This window comes from Mus caroli, chromosome 13 (genome assembly GCF_900094665.2).
Source record: "Mus caroli chromosome 13, CAROLI_EIJ_v1.1, whole genome shotgun sequence".
Taxonomy (NCBI): domain Eukaryota; kingdom Metazoa; phylum Chordata; class Mammalia; order Rodentia; family Muridae; genus Mus; species Mus caroli.
Window position 1 is genome coordinate 105,218,325 of NC_034582.1, and position 17,861 is coordinate 105,236,185.

Genomic DNA, 17,861 nt, shown 5'->3' on the forward strand with positions numbered 1-17,861 from the left:
CCCGTCCCCATTTTGGATAAGCAGAAAGCTGCAGACTAGCAGCACTGGCTGGCTTCTGTCTCAGACCTCCCGTTCTTCACTTGTGGCTTTCAGCTAGGTGCTGTGGAGACACTTTTCCTGGCCATTTCCACCCTGCTCTCTGGGGTAAATAGCCTGTTTCCTCTTCCGGGCTATTTTTGAAGACAGATTAGAGACTTGACAAAAACACTTGGAATAACTCTTTAAGCAGGTTTTCCAGACACCAGCGGAAAGAAACAAAGACTTGGGTGAGAGAATAAGAGAATAATACTGTTCTGTTTACCATTCCTGATGCTTCAAGCCTCACAGAACAAACTGTGGGTCCTTTCCGACCATGGAAACTGCAAGTTTCCAGGGCGTGGTCTCCTGTGCCTCCCTTTGCTCTGGGAGTTCCAGCCTCCCTTCAGCTGCTATGGGAATGCCACACGTGGTATTCTTTTGGCCATTTCCTCTCCTGGGAGAAGAAGGTCGGGCTCCACCCTGTGTGGTTTCACAAAATGATGCTAGGCTCCTGGGAGCCTGTGGCAGTGAACTGCTAACATCCTCCTTACTCCTGCAGGGGTGAAGAGCCTCTGCTCAGCTGATTAAACATTCATCAAGGGAAGACTTTTAAAGGGACCACTGCACAGTGTGGCTAGGTTTTCCATAACTAAGCATTCTGTTTTTCCAAGGTGGGAGGTGCAGATTTGCTTTGTATTTAAATGAAATGAACTAGGTTAGAAGATTGGTTTACAGAGGTGGGAATTTCAGCTGCTAAACAGTGCATTTATTAAAAAAAAAAAAAAAAAAAAAAAAAGAAAAGAAAAAAGCCCATGAGCAAAAATTATGTTAGGCCCAAAGGCAATAAACCTCGAAATGTCACCAATTCCTCCTGATTTTCCTGTGTTTTGCTCTTCTCTGCATTTCAGATGATTTATATCTTCCCTGTATGTGGTATGGAAGCACTATGGCATGGAGCAACATTGTTTATTTCTCCTTAGGGACGTTGCTGTCATGATGGACATTTGACGTTGGCCATGTTGGAAGCTTTCCTATGTTTGAAACTGACAAGTGTTACAAATCAGGGTTTGACCTATTTATGTGTGTATGGCTTGTCTGGAATCTAGATTTAGGAAAAGGATGGAGAAAGTGTGGGAAAATCTGAGTTAAAACTTTATGTCTACAGCTGAGCATGGTGTCTCAAGTCTGGAGCGCTAGCGCTTGGGATGGTGAGGCAGGAGGATTGCAAATTCCAGACCAGCGTGGGCTGCATAGCAAAAGCTCATCTAGTTTATTTTAAAAGTCTGATGACAGGAGACTTTTAGGGGAGAGGAGAGGATCAGAAAGGGGATGTTGGTGGCCAAGTGAGGATAGTAGTGGGGTGGGGTGGAATATAATCAAAACGTATTACATGTCTGTGTGACAATAGCAATAAAAGAGGTGTTCCGTGTAACTAGCTTTAATTTGTGCATTGACAGTTGAATCGCAGCCAAAACTGAGAAAATATCAATTCTGTTCTTGAAAGCTCTTGATTTTTTCAAGGAAGTCAGTTGTGTCTCCAGCCTGTGCTGATTCACGTTCTTCTTACCTAAAGAAAATGAGCACCTCAGAGTCCCATCAGAACTCTCCCTGGTGAGCTGGTTGTTAGACAGCTCCCAGACCTCCACGGAAGGGAACCATGGCCTTTGATGTCATGGGGGAATGTCTTATCTCTTTTTCTGGTTGTTTCTCTGTAATAGGCTTATGTTCTTAAATCCTGATAGTCCAAGAGACTGAAGCCACATGTATTAGGAACTTCAAAGGTCATGATGCCCAGTCTCCCCTCACCAGATGGTCTGAAAGAAGGTGCTTTCTCTATTTAGTCCCAGCTGGAGGATGCTATGAAGGACTCTGGTGTGACTTGTGTGACGTGGCCAGGAGAGCAGATTTCTCCCCTAGGCTCAATGACAGCACATAGTAGCTGTGTACACCAGCGATGTGAGTCTTGTTAAGACCATGTCTGCAGGGGGATGGGAGTGGGCCCATGTTGCTAACAGGAAGAGGTGCTTTGGTAGATGAAGTGAGAGTCTTGGCCACGTGAGTTTAGGCTCATCATTTTATTGTTTGAGTTTCAGTGAACACAGGAATATTGTAATCCATCTCATTGGGTTCTTGATGAAGTCAAATAAGGTGCATGTTTACCTTAGTCGGGGGTTACTACTGTTGTCATAAAACACCATTACCAAAAGGCAACTTGAGAAGCAAAGAATATATATATATATATATATATATATATATATATATATATATATATATATATATTTCAGCTTCCATTCCCATGATCATCACTGAGGTAAGTCAGGGCAGGAACTCAAACAGGCCAGGAACTTAGAAGCAGGAGCTGATGCAGAGGCCATGGAGGGATGCTCCTCATGGCTTCTTCAGCCTGCTCACAGGACAAGCTGGTGGGGGACACATTCTCTCTTCTAAAACGACTCTGGCTTGTGTCACGTTTACATACATCAGCCAGCACAATGTAGTATTTCACATACAGAAAGTCTCCGATTTATTGCTATTATAGCGTTAAGTTCAGGTGACATTTCCTAGACCACAAGTTTTGATAGGGCAAGCGTCTTCCCAATGTTTACACCAGTTGTAGCGTCCCATGCAGGTTTTTTTTTTTTAAACATAATGGGCAAAATCCCCATTTAGCCATTAACATGTTTACTTAAGAGCTCCTATGAGTCAACTATTCTCAGTCCCCATTAACAAATAATGGGGATCACATTCTTGGTCTCACATGTTATCAAGAAATTCTGAATATATGTATATATATATATATATATATATATATATATATATATATCCTTGACTAGCAAGTAAGAATGTGTAACTGGGAAACCCTAATGTTTTCCTGTCTACAAACCAAGCAACGATAGATAGTAAGAGTCCTCTGTGATCTTTGATCTAGGACATGCTTGCAAATTTAGTCACCTGCTGGAAACATTTACCATTGGTTTATTTTTGAGGAGGTTGTTCCTTTACTGCTTGTATTTTTACTTAAGGGAAAGGTAGCCATTGTTTTATAGTATGTTCAACAGGGGACTGGAAAAAGCCACCGACTGTAACCCTAGTCTTGGAAGCCAGACCGAACTGTTATCTCCAGATAGCCCCACCCAGGTTCCTTTAGCTCTGGGTGAGGCAGCTTTGGCCCAGATCCCTGGGGCTTGCTTTCAGTCTCTGAAAGCAAATGTACCATTCTCAGTCCCTACACTTATTTTGCATCTTCTCTTGTCACATTAGTGCAGAGTTCCTACACTCAGTGTTCAGAGGTCCCCTTTTTCTTAGCTCCTCTAAGTTGCCACCGCCAGCACTGGTTAGGATGACTACCCTTCTCCTAGCCTCTATCACTTAATGCGTCTGGTCGTTCACTTGGGTTGTGTGCGATACTGGCTAATATTCTTGTTGCTGGAACAGATGGCCTGAGACAAATGATTTCAAAGGAGGAAGAATTGTCTCATGGTGTCTGAGGTGTCTGAGGTGTCTGTCACTCACAGCTGGAAGGGTGGAACAGAGAAGTTCGGATCAACATGGGACAAGAAACGGAGACTCCTAGAGAATCCTTTCTGCTATCTCCCCTCTTGCTACTTTTATTCCATGCAGGGCCCTAGCCCAGGGAGTGGTGCTACTCATATTTAGGTTGGTCTTATTTAATCCTCTTTGGAAAGAACTTCACAGATGCAACTACAGGCAGACCCTGGCAATCTCCCAGAAGTCAAAGGTGACTCTGAGCTTCTGATCCTCCTGCCTCCATCTCCCACATGCTGGTATTTTAGGTGCACACCACTCTATTCACTTTCTGTGTGCTTGGCTTTCAACCTGGGGCTTTATGCATACCAGGAAAGCACCTTACCAACTGAACTGTATCCCCAGGCCTCCAGCAATTCTACCTGCAGTCAAGCTGCCAACAAAAATTAACTATCACTTTTGGTTTGTTTCCATTTATCCCTATGTTTTCCACCAGACCAAAAGCAACTCATTGTAGGGGTGGAGTAGGCCTGGTCCTGTAGAGTCTTGCTCACTCGTTAAGGTGTTCTTTCTCTATGGGTCTACCTGCCTCCATCATGAAACTCTGTGAAGAACATTGTCAGGTCTGTGGAGTGTAGCTGGCAGCTGGCCACTTAGCCTGGAAGTACTGCAGTATCTATATCCCTCTGCCTTCACAAGCTTTCATTTTTTAACTATTTAAAGAGTATAGAGCCAGATGTGGTGGCGCATACCATTAATCCCAGTGCCTGGGAAGCAGAGACAGGTGGATCTCTGAGTTCAAAGACAGCCTGTTCTGTAGAGTGAGTTCCAGGACAACCAGGGCTCTATAGAAAAACTCTATCTTGAAAAATAAAACAAAACAAAAAAACCAAACCAACCAGACAAGAGTATCATAGAAAAACTTTTAAAAACACAATTATGTTGAGGAACATATCGCAGAGACTTACTCTATAAGCATCTCCTTCTTTACCTTGAGTTCCTGTTGATAAGTTTTCCAGGTGTGTGCAGACAAGCCCTGGCTGTATTTTGGGTATCTGAAGGTTCCTAAGACTGCCCCTGCATCTTCTCTTCTGAGCAAGGTTGTTTACTTTCAGGCACTTCCCAACTCACTTGCTGCCTCTCATGTGTTAGGCAAGGGCTTTGCCACTAAGCCACACTCATGTCCCGTCCCCAAACTTAGCTCCTAAGTTTTAACATGACAATTAGCAGAACCTATAGCATTGCCCAACTTGAACATTGAAATGGACACATTTCTGATAGAGAGAAAAAAAATGGCGCTAACTGGTTCTCTGGTCCTAATCCTTGTTAACCTTGCAAAAGGGGGGAAAAGTTATCTCCTTTATTTTGCTTATTTTGCATTTTCCGACTTCCAGCCAAACTGAACTGTGGGGAAGCCAGGGCAATCAATGACTGACTTTTTCATCCCTCAGCTCCTGGTCTGGTACCAAATAAGAGACCCTCTGAAAGCCCATGATTTCGTGGCTTTACAGGCTGACAGGTCTACAACCTAAGGCTTCCAATCTACTGACAATGGGAGAAAATAAAGTTAAAACTGTTTCAGAATTATGGACGAGAACAGCTTATGTCTGAGAGGTCATTTTGAGAACTCTGTTACCAATAGCAGTCCCGACATCTGACATCATTTAACATTCCCCCCTATCTTTTTCCTTCTGAGAAGCTTCCCATGTCTATTCTGTTCTTACATCCTGATCACTAAAATGGTCTGAAGTGGCTGAGGCTGTCAGTGAGTTCTGGGTGGATGCGATGATGGTACTGTAGCTGTCAAATAAACCCATACATTTAAAGTTGTTCTCAAGTTGGGAAAATGGGGACACGGGAGATTTCTTATGACCTTATAGGTTTCTGATTGACGAGTATTTTGGCTGGATTTTGGTAGTTATGACAGAATTTAGTAAAGTATACTTTCCCAATGTATATCATTTTGTTTTTATAGTTGAAAGGGATGAAGCATTTTCTTTTAAAAAGATCAAGCAAATCCATAAAGAATAACGAATACATTGTGGTGTAGACAAGCACACTCAATAGACAAAAAGCTTTCCAACAAATCATAGCAATAAATAATTTTATTTCTTTATTTTAAAGACAATTTATTTATTTTCATTTTGGTGTGTAAGTGTGTCATTACATGTATGTACGTGCACTGAGTGTGTATCTGGTATCCTTGGAGGTCAGAAGGGGGCACCAGAGCTCCTGGAACTGGAGTTATAGAAGGTTGTGAGCTACCAAGTAGGTGCTGGAAACATAACTGTTGTCATCTGCAAATGTAGCCAGTATCCTTAAACTATCATTTCTCTAGTTCTATTTTTTTTCTTTGTTATTTAACAAAATGATACTAGCCCAACAGCCCTTTGGTTATAAATGCAGAGTGTGCGGGCAGATGGAGAATCAATCCAACTGTATTTGTAAGAGAATTATAATTGTGTTTAAGATGATGATGATTTTTATGTCTTAAGACACACTCATGTAGCCCAGGCTGGCCTTGACCTTGCTATATATCCAACAATGACCTTGAACTCTTGATTTTCTTGCCTCTACTTCCCAAGTACCAGACTTGTAGGCATGGACAACCATACCTGCCTCTTACATTTTTTTTTTTAATTTGAGGTAATAGTGGAGATGATTTTCTGAAAAAGATCTAAGTTGGCTTGGGTATTACAGACATCTTCCGAAATAAGACAGCTTTGGTGAAGTTGGCTGCTTCCTATGGGCAACACCCCTTGTAAATCCTCAATTCAGTATTCGCCAGGTACAGCATCACTTAGCGTAAAGAGGCAATTAAGTTGACAATAGGAAGAATGCTGCTGTGTCCTCTAAGCTAATATTCATGGCTAAATATATGTGATAGCTCACATTCTTAACCCCAGATGAGCAAGTCAAAACTTGGGGAGGATAGTTTACTAACACCAGAGCCAGGATCTGCAACCAAGCTCAACTCCAATGGCCTAGCTTCCTTTTCATCCCCTTTCATCCCCTTCAACCAGAAGTTCTTTGCTTGGTCTCTCTGGGGCTGAGATGGTGATGTGGGGGAGGGATACCACCCATGATTACTCAGGAGGGAGAAAGATGGGCTCTGGCTTCAGCGGTGGCCAAGATGCCTTGTGAGTAGGCATCCTGGTCCTGGCTCACAGGGATTTAGAGACCTCAGTGTCGGTGGAATCAAGAAGTGCTTTGAGCATCTCAGATAAAAGGCTCTGGGTGAGTATAAACTGAAGCTATTAGAGCCCTGTATGCAATTTTATATAGAGGTGAGTGTTTACTAATTATAAGACAACTACTCATTTGTAGGTTTATTTTCTAGCTTAATCTCTCATTGGCATTGCCCTACAAGGACTCGAGAAGTACCCACGGGTTCACGACCAAGATTCAAAAGCTAAGTTTACCCACCACGTTTAGCCCCATTTGCTTAGAATGATAATAAAAATGATACTGACTGTAATAAAGCTCGTCTACACCTTGTCTTTGCTTGATTGGGTTCAGAGTCTCTGAGAAGTTAGCCTTTGACACCTACCTTGGTTCACTGGTCTCTGACTTACATACGAATCTGAGAACATTTTAGCAATACGGGAACTGGCGGGAGTTAATGAGGCATTGTCTCTGGAGCATACCTGCTAGGGAGGAGAAGTGGAGAAAGCCAGATACGTTTTCCCGGAGCTTGGGAAGCCATGTATCTTCTGAATGCATTAATGCTCTTAGGGGATCCCAAATTGCCCTGAAGGTGGTTGTCATAATGTGCCTCCAGGTTAATGTTCTCTTTGTTAATTGTTGACTTTTCAAGGACCCAGGCAGTGACTTAGAAAGGAATGCAATTCCCATGAGACAGACAGAGAGAGAGAGAGAGAGAGAGAGAGAGAGAGAGAGAGAGAGAGAGAGAGAGAGGAGAGAGAGTTAGCACATGGGTATGAGATTAGAGGAGTCAAAACCCTTGTATAAAAATGTGATTGTTTAGATCAGTGCCTTGCTCAGCCATCATCGGAGACGCTTCCTTTTGCAGTAATGGGAAGCCACACAGACATCCACAACAGGACAGTGTGCACAGAGTCAGAGATTTTGATGCACTCATTCCTAAACTTTACTAACCCCCTCCCTGCAGGGCTCAAGGAGCTGTGCTGAAGAGGAAGCAGAAAGCTCTGCAGAGCCAGAGGCGATGGAGAACACAACAGGACCGCAGCACATATGAATTCACAGAGACTGTGGCAGCAGGCACAGGGCATGCAGGGATCTGAGTTAGAAGGGTCCTAGCACTGAGAGAGGGAGGGGGACATAAGGCTCCCACCCCTAACCAGGAAGCTGCCTAAAACTGACACCTACTAGCCAAGGAAAAGTTGTCTCCAACTGAGTCTTAGTGGACGTATTAGCCACACGTAAGGGTAGGCCCCAGGCCCAGCAATTGATGGCCAGCCCAGACCAGCTCAGTGTATTTGTTGTAGATTCTGTGTCGTATTGCTTTTATGGGTGTTTTTTATTTTGTCGGTCTTTTGCTTGTACATAACACTTTCTGATGCTGTGGTGTTTGCGTGTGTTTCTTGTGTTTTAAAATCATCTATCTATCTATCTATCTATCTATCTATCTATCTATCTATCTATCTATCTATCTATTTAATTCGAGACAGGGTTTCTCTGTATAGCCCTGGACGTCCTGGAACTCACTCTGTAGACCAGGCTGGCCTCGAACTCAGAAATCACCTGCCTCTGCCTCCCGGGTGCTGGGATTAAAGGCGTGCGCCACCACTGCCCAGCTTAAATCTTTGTTTTAATGTTTTGTTTTATAGAGAGGTAGGGAGGCGGGGAGGGGAGCGTGCTCTGAAGATACTACATAATTTTTTTTCAACCATGAAGAAAGACTGAGAATTTTTGATCATCGTTTTTATCCTTGGTTGGCTATAAATAGATAACCACGACAAGATTAAATGTCATGGTCAAGGTCACAGAATAGATGGCAGTCACTAAACAGGAGTGCCAATGGACTGTCCATGTCCTGAGGTATGTTATTTTTATTCTTGGGACAGCTTGAAAATCCACCCCATTTGTGACACTCCTTCCGCTTGCTTTCCCTCCCTCTCTGCCTGTCTAAATCTCCCTGTGTTCTTAACTCACCGCCCAGTTCATTGTACTATGCCAATTAAGATGATAATGACTGCTGTAATAAATACCCTGATTGGACGTGGCTTGACCACTAATCCAATTGTGGGAGTTTGTTTTGTGCTGTTTGTTTGTGGCTGGTATAAAGTCTATAGTGGATGTCTGGATGGACAGGGCTCTATTCTCCGGGAGGTGACCCTGAGCCTGAGCTTCATTTGTTTTGCTGCTCCAGCGTCTTCGATTTCTGACTTCCCATGCTGCCCCAGGGCATCAGAGTGCTTTGTCATAAGGACACAACATGGAGGAAGACAGCTGAGTGCACCATGGAGCCCCTACTCTGGAAGTGACCTCTGTCCTCCTGTTCGAATTACCTTGCTCAGAACTCTATTTCATGGCCACACCTCACGACACAGTTGTTGGCTGCTTCTCCAGGAAGAAGAAATGGGCTTGTTGTCTAACCAGACAGTTCCCTGCCTTGGGAACTTTCTTCAGCTTTGGTTTCTGCGGCTCATTTGCCTTTAGATAGTTGTCTGGGGATTCCTTGTCCAGCCCCTGCTGTACAAAGGAGTCTTAGAGAGACTTCGCCCTGCTTCTTTGAGGCTCCTGTTCCAGGCTCATTTTCTATGGGAGCCTTGGAACCCCGAGTCTTCTCCTGTCTGTTGAGTATCACTTCTCTGGCACCTTGCTTCTCTGTCTCCTAGGTGCTGTCACCACACTGCACTAGACAGAACAACTCAGCGCTCTGTGCGCTCCTGTCACATCCCTAGTACCTCGCCCATCCCCTGTACCCCCACCCTTGCCCCAGGGCTTCTCCCTTTCATCAACACCTGAAACAGCAGCTCCTCTGGACCTGATCTCAGCACTCCGGATACTTCATTCATCCTGAATTTTGCTGTCCTTTCTGCCCCTTCCACTGAAACCCAAGCTCTGATCATCAACGCCTCTAACTTTCCAATCCCCAATTATCCCAAACAGGCTCTGGGCTGAGCTTTCCCTTTGCTCTAAAGATAGCCCTCTACTTCTGCTCGTCGTCTTGGAACTTCTCCATTTCTTTACTCTTAGCCACTTTCTAGAAAAGACTTCACATGCACGACCCTTTCCTACGCATAGTATGAATGACTGGTATTGCCGGTGCCATTTCCCCCTGTAAGAAAGCACATCCGAAGGGCACAGTGACTTTCAGGCCACAGAATATACACAGGACAGAGTCAGCTCAAGATAAACAAAAGCCCACCAAGCTTTCAAGTTTCTTCAAACTCTCCATTTTTTTCCCCAATTCTGTATTGCTTGTTCCTACCAAATCTATTTCCGGGCGACTTCAGTCTCTCACCTCTGTTGCTGTGTCTGGACAGAAGCACTGAGTCTCTACCTGCTAAGCTAGAAACCCCCTGGAGTGCAACACCCCTTGAAGAAATGTATGCAGAATGGCCGAAACTTTGAAATAATGAAAAGTTTCATTTATTTATTTATCTCTCTGTCTATTTGTTTATTTTTTAAATTATCCTCACTTCGGGTACAGGGAGGGGTAGCACTTGGGATTCCAGCCCAGAGCCTTGCCAGGGCTAGGCAAGTGCTCTACCACTGTAACATGTCCACTCACCTAAAGACTTGTGGACTGCTTTAAAAAAAAAAAAAGAATTACTTTTTTTCTTACATGTATAGGATATGGAAGTGGAGATGTCAAGTAAATCAGCTAATAGTCACCAATAAAGCCAGCAGTAGTTTTAGACCCAGTCCGTTAAAAATTTGTGCTTGGACTTGTGAACCACATGAAGGATTAATGAAGGAGACTTCTGTTAAGAAGACTTGATGTGAGAGATGGCTCCGTGGTTAAGAGCACTGACTGCTCTTCCAGAGGTCCTGAGTTCAATTCCCAGCAACCACATGGTGGCTCACAACCATCTGTAATGGGATCTGATGCCCTCTTCTGGTGTGTCTGAAGACAGTGACAGTGCACTCACATACATTAAAAAAAAATCTTTAAAAAAGAGAAGTCTTGATGTAGCAGGAGAGATGATTTAGTCACTGATGATGAAGTGGTGGGTGGGGGATCACGAAGCACAAAGTCCACCTGTTACTGCAAATGACTGCTAGTAAGAGCGTACTTAGTTGGAGAGGTTGAAGGTGGAGTTTGATTCCACTTTAATATCATGAATAACTGACTATTAATCTAAGCCGTGCCGTGGAACACCATATATGTGATCCCTGCCTCTAGTGAGTTTACTGCCTAGCAAGGGAGAAAGCCACCAAGCTCACGGCTATATAAACAGTTCTCTGACAGGAACAATGACTACTGGGAAGGAAAAGTATGACAGGTATGAGACTGTGTAACGGGGAGATGCTGAAAGGGTCTGCAGCAGAGGGGCAGGATGTGGTACAAATGCCACATTCCTCATCTGAAGAGCCTGGCACCAAAAGGGCCTCAGAGTTTGGATATGCCTCCAGAAAATTCTAGAGTGTTTACGTATGCATAATGATATCTTAGTCAAAGGGGTCCAAACCTAAGCAAAAAAAAATTCAGTGTGTGTGTGTGTGTGTGTGTGTGTGTGTGTGAACGTGTAATACAGTAGTAGAAGGTAATTTTACATGGTATTTTTAGTGTGTCTGAGCTTTGAGTGCAACCGGTCACCTGAAGTCAAATGTAGAATTACCCATGTGCAGCTCATTGTTAGCACTCTAAAGGCATCTGATTCAAAGCATTTTGGATTTCGGGTTTCTAATTGGGGATGCTCACCTCTGCTGAGAGATGGCGCATAGAAAAAAAAGCAAACATGGAGGTATACAGCAAAGCAGTTTAGGAAGAGAAGACAAGAAAGATGGGTCACAATGTGTCCTGAGAGCGTCTCCTTGGTTGTCAGAAATCTGAACTTGACTTGTTAGGAAATAAAGAAAGACACAAAGGTCAAGGTAGTCCAAGGGAAGCCTTGTGACTCAGGCCAGAGCAAAGCCACATGAAAAAGAATCACAGGGCTTTTGTTTTTGTCCAGAAAGCCATATCAATCACTGTCACCCTCCGGATGCGATATGGAGAGCCAGGGAGCAGCCAGGCTCTCAGTAATCATCCATGTACATTCTATGTGTGCTTTATGACTCAATGTCTTGGTCTGTTTGCTGGTCTCATGTCTCACAAGGCAAGAGGTAACAGTTTAGGACGAGGACAGGGAAGGCAGCACAGGGAGGGAGAATTCATATCCTGTAGAGTTTGTTGGTTATACCTGGGTGCTCTGCAGTGCAGCCCAGTGAGTGTGAAGAGAAAAGGAATAAAATACTCAGTGTGGACAGGGAAACCGACCACCCATCCCAGAAGTCCTAGGGTTATCTCTTTCCTCTTCTCCTCACTGGCATGATCCAGCCAGGTTGAACTTGGTTGGGTTTTGGCACAGCTTACTCAGCAGTTTAGAAGCGAGACTTTCTATAACATGAAGGAGGCTTGCCCCAGCAGAGCCAAAGTCACCAAGCCTCCCTGGAGCTCCCTTTTAAACGTCTTTAGTAAGCACACACGTGGCACACAGACCCTTTTAGCCTCTTAGCACAATTCTTACAAATCAAACCAACTGGTGGGCAGAGCAGGAAGATGTCTGGCTGCCATCCAGACAGTAAACAATAGAGGTAATTATTAGACAGTCATTAATCTTGTCAATTACACATTAACCCAGGCAGTGTGTGTTAAGGGGAGTACAAACTTCATATACATATGTGTATATATATATATATATATATATATATATATATATATATATATATATTTGTTTTTATTAACCATGAAAGAGAAAATTTAAAAAGGTCTATATATCTATTCTCTCCCCAGCTTCTCCATTTGAGGAGACAATCATACCACTCTGAAAATTCCTTTAGCAAGTATGTTGATTGTATCTCTCAATTTTTTTTAATTTAAATACATTATTTTAATGTTCTGTTTGACATTAGGCAGGGAAAGGAACAGAAGAGAAATATAACTCTGTGGAGGGAAGCAGAGATGGTTCTGTGTATCTCTCAATTTTTTTTGTTTTTTCTCTGTTGGCTGATAATTCAGTTCTGCTGAGTATTCAGGAAACTGATTGTGTTGCTTTCGGTAAATCCACTACAGTTCCTTTTTCAATCTGAATACTTCGGTCAAGTGGTCTATATTAATATAAATACTAGCCTGACTAGATGACACAGTAATTGGTAGCACAGAGCAGGGGTTGGGGTCTTTTTCTTTGCGTCTGTCTATAAGGACCTATTTTCTGTTCATCTTTGTTTGAGTAGGTGTTACCAAAAGACATCCTTGCCCATTTGAAAACCCATAGCACCTGGCTTTGAGGTCTAAGGAAATGAAAAAACGAAAACAAAAAAAAACCAACATGGCGTGCCATCTAGAAACAGCTGCATTTCACCTTACTGGGGGTGGTGGTGAGGAGGCAGTTTCTCTTCAGAGCCTTTCTCTAAACGCCCACACCCGTCTTTAGTACTCTGACCTTCCCATCCTTTTTAAAAGCAGCTCTAAGAAGTGACCCATGTCAAGCCATTTATTTCTTCAGGGGCAGTAATGAGCTCAGAGAATGTTTGTGCTTGGCCACATTTCCGTTGTAAACCTTATCTTTAGTGATGGAATGAGAAGAATTTCAGGTATTAGATAATAACCCAAAGTTGAAGTTTTTAAGTTCTGTTCACATGGCACCCCGACAAATAACCTTTTTAGTGGCAGGAAGGGCAATTCTCAGGGGGCACTCGTCACGATTTGAGTAGTTGCTCTCTGCTCTCTCTCTCTCTCCTTTGAGTGGAACTAGCCGTGGGGGGACAGGGAATGAGGGTAGGTGGTGACAGGGCAAGTGGAAGAGAACTCCTAAAACGTTTCTTTCTAAGACATTTGAGACCTATTTAAGTAGAGCCCTAATGCCTGCCAGGTCACAAGACCCAGAGATGTGGAAGGGCAGAAATATCTGTTGAAAGTGAACATCAACTTCTTCCTTGAGATGCCGAGAGAGGAGAGTCCCCCAGTTTCTAGGGGATGGAGGCATCTTGGTTAATTGTCAGATTTGGTTCATGAATGCAGAGATTATAAGGTTTTCATTAGACTCACCTTGATCCTATCTCTAGGTCTAATAAATATTAACTGAATTTATTTTGGAAGTCGGGTTTGGTAGCATGAGAGGTCTGACTCATCACTGAGGTTCCCTGAAGCTCTAAACTCCAGTGCTTTCTGAGATCTGCAACACTAGATTAAGTGGTGTAATTTAATATGTTATTATTCCAACCAAAAGGCTCAGGCTTAGGATGCTGGTGAAAGTAAGAGGCCAGAACACAAGGGAGAGCGGCCACTCTCCATGGCCCGTTTCCTCCCTAAATCGGAGCAATTTCAGAGCCAGGGGAAGAAATAGAAGTTACTGGTGGCAAATCGATACTAACAGTATTGCCAGCACGCGGATCAGGGATATGTGGTCAGAAGGGTGGGAAAAAACAGAGAGATTCTAGAACTGTAGGAGTGTCAGCGTTTTCTAATGGTAGTAAGTTGATCTTAATGGTAGAGAAGGCACGGGCTGTCCTTTGGATAGATGATTAAAAATATAAGCCATGGGAGAGTTCCTCAAAAAAAAAAAAAAAAAAAAGAAAGAAACTGCAACTCAGCAGCTCTGGGATGATCGAGTGTATATTTTACAGGCAGCTGGTTTCAGAACCTCAGGGAAAAGCTGTTCCCTAAGCCCCAGTCTCATAAATCAGTGAAGGGCAGTAGAGAGAAATTTAGAAAGGACGATTCTAGAGTTCACTGGGCTCTCTTTCCGGCAGAACGTTTCTATCTTCAATAACATTGTGGATCCTTTCTTCAGGAACCCATTTGGAAGAAGAGTGGCCTTCATCCTAATAGGCTAGTTATCTATAATTCATTGATAATTGACAAAATGCCTTGCATCCCTAACACTTTGCCAGGAGATGCAGACAGAAGGAGGACAAGAGACTCTCACAATCTTAGAAGAATTTGGAGCTTAGCAGAAAATGCACTAATGCATTTGCGGTGGGTAACAGGTGTGGAAATCTTTCAACCTTCTAGCTAAAGCTTGTACCACCAGCCATTTCAGGAATGCGAGTCACTAGAGACTGAGTGGATTAGTTGGACTACAATGGCTCCAAGTTTGTATGTCTTTGGGCTTCTTGATAACTGCTATAGTTTGGATGTTAAATGTCCTCCAAAGGTCCATGTTAAAGGTGTGGTTTCCAGGTTGGCATTGCTGGGAGGCAGTATGAGTTTTAAGAGCAGAAGCTTGGTGGGAATGGAGGGAATGGCGAGGCCTCAGCTGGTGTCTGACTCCCTTTCTCTTCCTAGGTATGAAGCTGGTGATTTTTACCCTGCTATGTGCCCTTATCACGATGGGCTCTTTCATCACTGACCCCCAACGATGGCGCCAACTGGACAGGGACTTTTATCTTTATACATTGAGTACCTTGGCCACTTAAATATCTTGTGATTTATTTATTTATTTATTTATTTATTTATTTATTTATTTATTTATTTATTTATTGTGTGTAGGACAGATGAGTGCCACAGTGCATGTGTGGACATTGGATCTTTATACATTGAGTACCTTGGCCACTTAAATATCTTGTGATTGATTGATTGATTGATTGATTGTGTGTAGGACAGATGAGTGCCACAGTGCATGTGTGGATGTTGGAGGATAACCTGAGGGAGGCTGTTTTCTCCTACCATGTGGGTCCTAGGGATCAAATATGGCATTAGGCTTACTAGCAAGTACCTGTCCCCAGTGAGCCATCTCACCAGCCCATCATGGGTACTTTTAATACTGACATGAAGTGGCATCACTCCATGCTTGAACATTCCTGTCATTTCTAGTTTGGAAGCTGATGGCTACTTTTTCTTCACTAATAAATATCAATGTTAAAGTGGTAAAGTGATTCTAGGATAAGAGTTTGAGAATTTCTTCAACTTCTTTTTTTAAAGATCTATCTATCTATCTATCTATCTATCTATCTATCTATCTATCTATCTATCTATCTATCTCTCTATCAATCATTTATTTATTTATTATTATTATTTATTTATTTATTTATTTATTTATTTATTTATTTATTTATTGTGTATGTGTATGTGTGTGTTGATGTATATGCCGAGTGTGCATGTTTGTGGATCTTCTGGACCTGAAGGTACAGGCAATTGTAAGCTCTCTGAGGTGGGTGCTGGGAAGTGAGTTCTGGAACATCAGCTTTTAACTGTTAAGGTCTCTTTGCGGACCTGTCCTCTGGTATCTAAAATGGACCGGGAAAGGTGAAACACGCCTTCTGTGGTGGATCAGTGATGAAAATCTTTCATTTGCTGTGTCTTAAAATCTGTTTTGTGAAAGAGCTTGCACCGATTTCCTGGTTTCGTTCACTTCACAATCCTCTCTGGATGCTGACTGATGCGCGGTATTGGATCCTCAGGAAGACTCGACCAACAGTGGGAAGTTGGAGTTTTAGTGTTTTCTTGCTTTTTTGTTTGTTTGTTTGTTTTTGCCAAAACTGATTTAGGAGCTGGATCATTGATAGGTACTTATAGACCCTCTCATTCTACCCAACTTGTGAGCAGGACGTGTTCCAACAGCACAGTGTAAACTCACTGGATTGGAAATGCGCTCATCTCGCTTTGTGCTTATCAGCCTTGGGATGTTCAAATGCGTTGGAGATTACTCCTTCCGCTCCATGCTAGCCTTGAAAAGTGTCAACAGACCAGCAATTTGTTATTTTTAAAGTAATGACTTCATTGCATTTATTCTTAGAACTCTGAGTTGATTGTACATAATTTTTTTTTGTTAACCATAGAAACACCACATGATCATATTAGTGAATGTGGGACAACTTAGTAAAACTCTCTATTCTTAATGTAAACTCCTCTGGAAAGACTAGAGGGAAATGCTTAGTTTGATAAGCAACATGTACAAAGATTTATGGCAAATGTCATGCTTTGTGGTAAGATGCTGGGTGCCCTGGGTGAGGTTCCTCAGAATCAGAGATTGAGAAAGACAGTCTTAAGGGAGTCCTCTCTGGCAAAACTCATCTAAAAGGAACGTGAGCAGTGTCAGGCACACAAGAGATGAAGGCATGGGTGCAGAAGAGCCCACAGGGCGTTCTGAAATGAAGTGGTCCATGGTTATTCCATCTCATAGCAAGAGGGAAAGCTCTGTTGGTACCCAGTCTAAAATAGTTATCTCACTTCACAACAAGCCTTGTAGGTGTCTACTATTAGTTGTTGGCTGCAAGTCACCTATCTATGTTTGTGCTGACATACCAGAATACTAGTAACAGACTGAATCTATAATGAAAAAAAAAAAAAAAACATTATCTGACTCCTGGATCTGGAGTTTGAGAAACCCAAGAGCCTAACATTGGCACTCGATGAATATTCCAAGTTGTATCACGCCATGACAGAAGGTAGAAAGGTTAGAGAAGATGGAAACAAGAGAGCAAGAGGGAGGAGAACTTGCTTTGGTAATGAACCCACATATGTGATAAGTAGCCCACTCCTGTGAGCACCCCATCAGTCCATTTGCAAGGGCAGAGCTCTCTTAATCTAACCACGTCTTCTTTGTCCCTATCTCCCAACACTGTTGTAGTTTCTAAGACAAGGGTGGTAGGGAATGTATTCAAACCACGGTGCTGCCTTTGGGAGCAAAGCCTCCTACGTAGTCTGTGACCTAGTGGCATCAATTAGCTAAATGTCTTCACAAGAAGAGTGAATCCGTAAGCTCCTACAAATGGGGTCACCCAGCCCAGTAAAGGGGGTCTGGTATACACCAGCAACCAGCTAATTTGGTTTTCTATCTTACATATATAATTCATGTAGAGTTAGAGAAACCTTTAATTTTAACTATTTTCTGTTTCTGTCTGTCTTCCTGCTTTAAGTTTTGATCTAGCGTCATATACCTCTTAGCTTAAAACTTCCTTTAACCTTTCTTGTATGTCTGTAAGTAATTAAACTTTTATCTGAAAAAAGTACTCTTATTTCGAAATATACTTTCACTAGGAAAAAGTTTTTCTCTCTATTTTAAGGTATCGTTCCACTGTTTTTTGTGGTGGTTTGAGTGAGAATGGCCCCATAGGCTCATAAGTTTATGTGCTTAGTCCCCAGCTAGTGAAACTGTTTGGAGAGGATTAGTGGGTGTGGCCTTGTTGGAGTGGGTGTGGCTTTGTAGAAGGAGGTGTGTCACTGGGGGTGGGGGGGTAGGCTTTGGAGTTTCAAAAGCCCATACTTGCCCTAGTTTTCC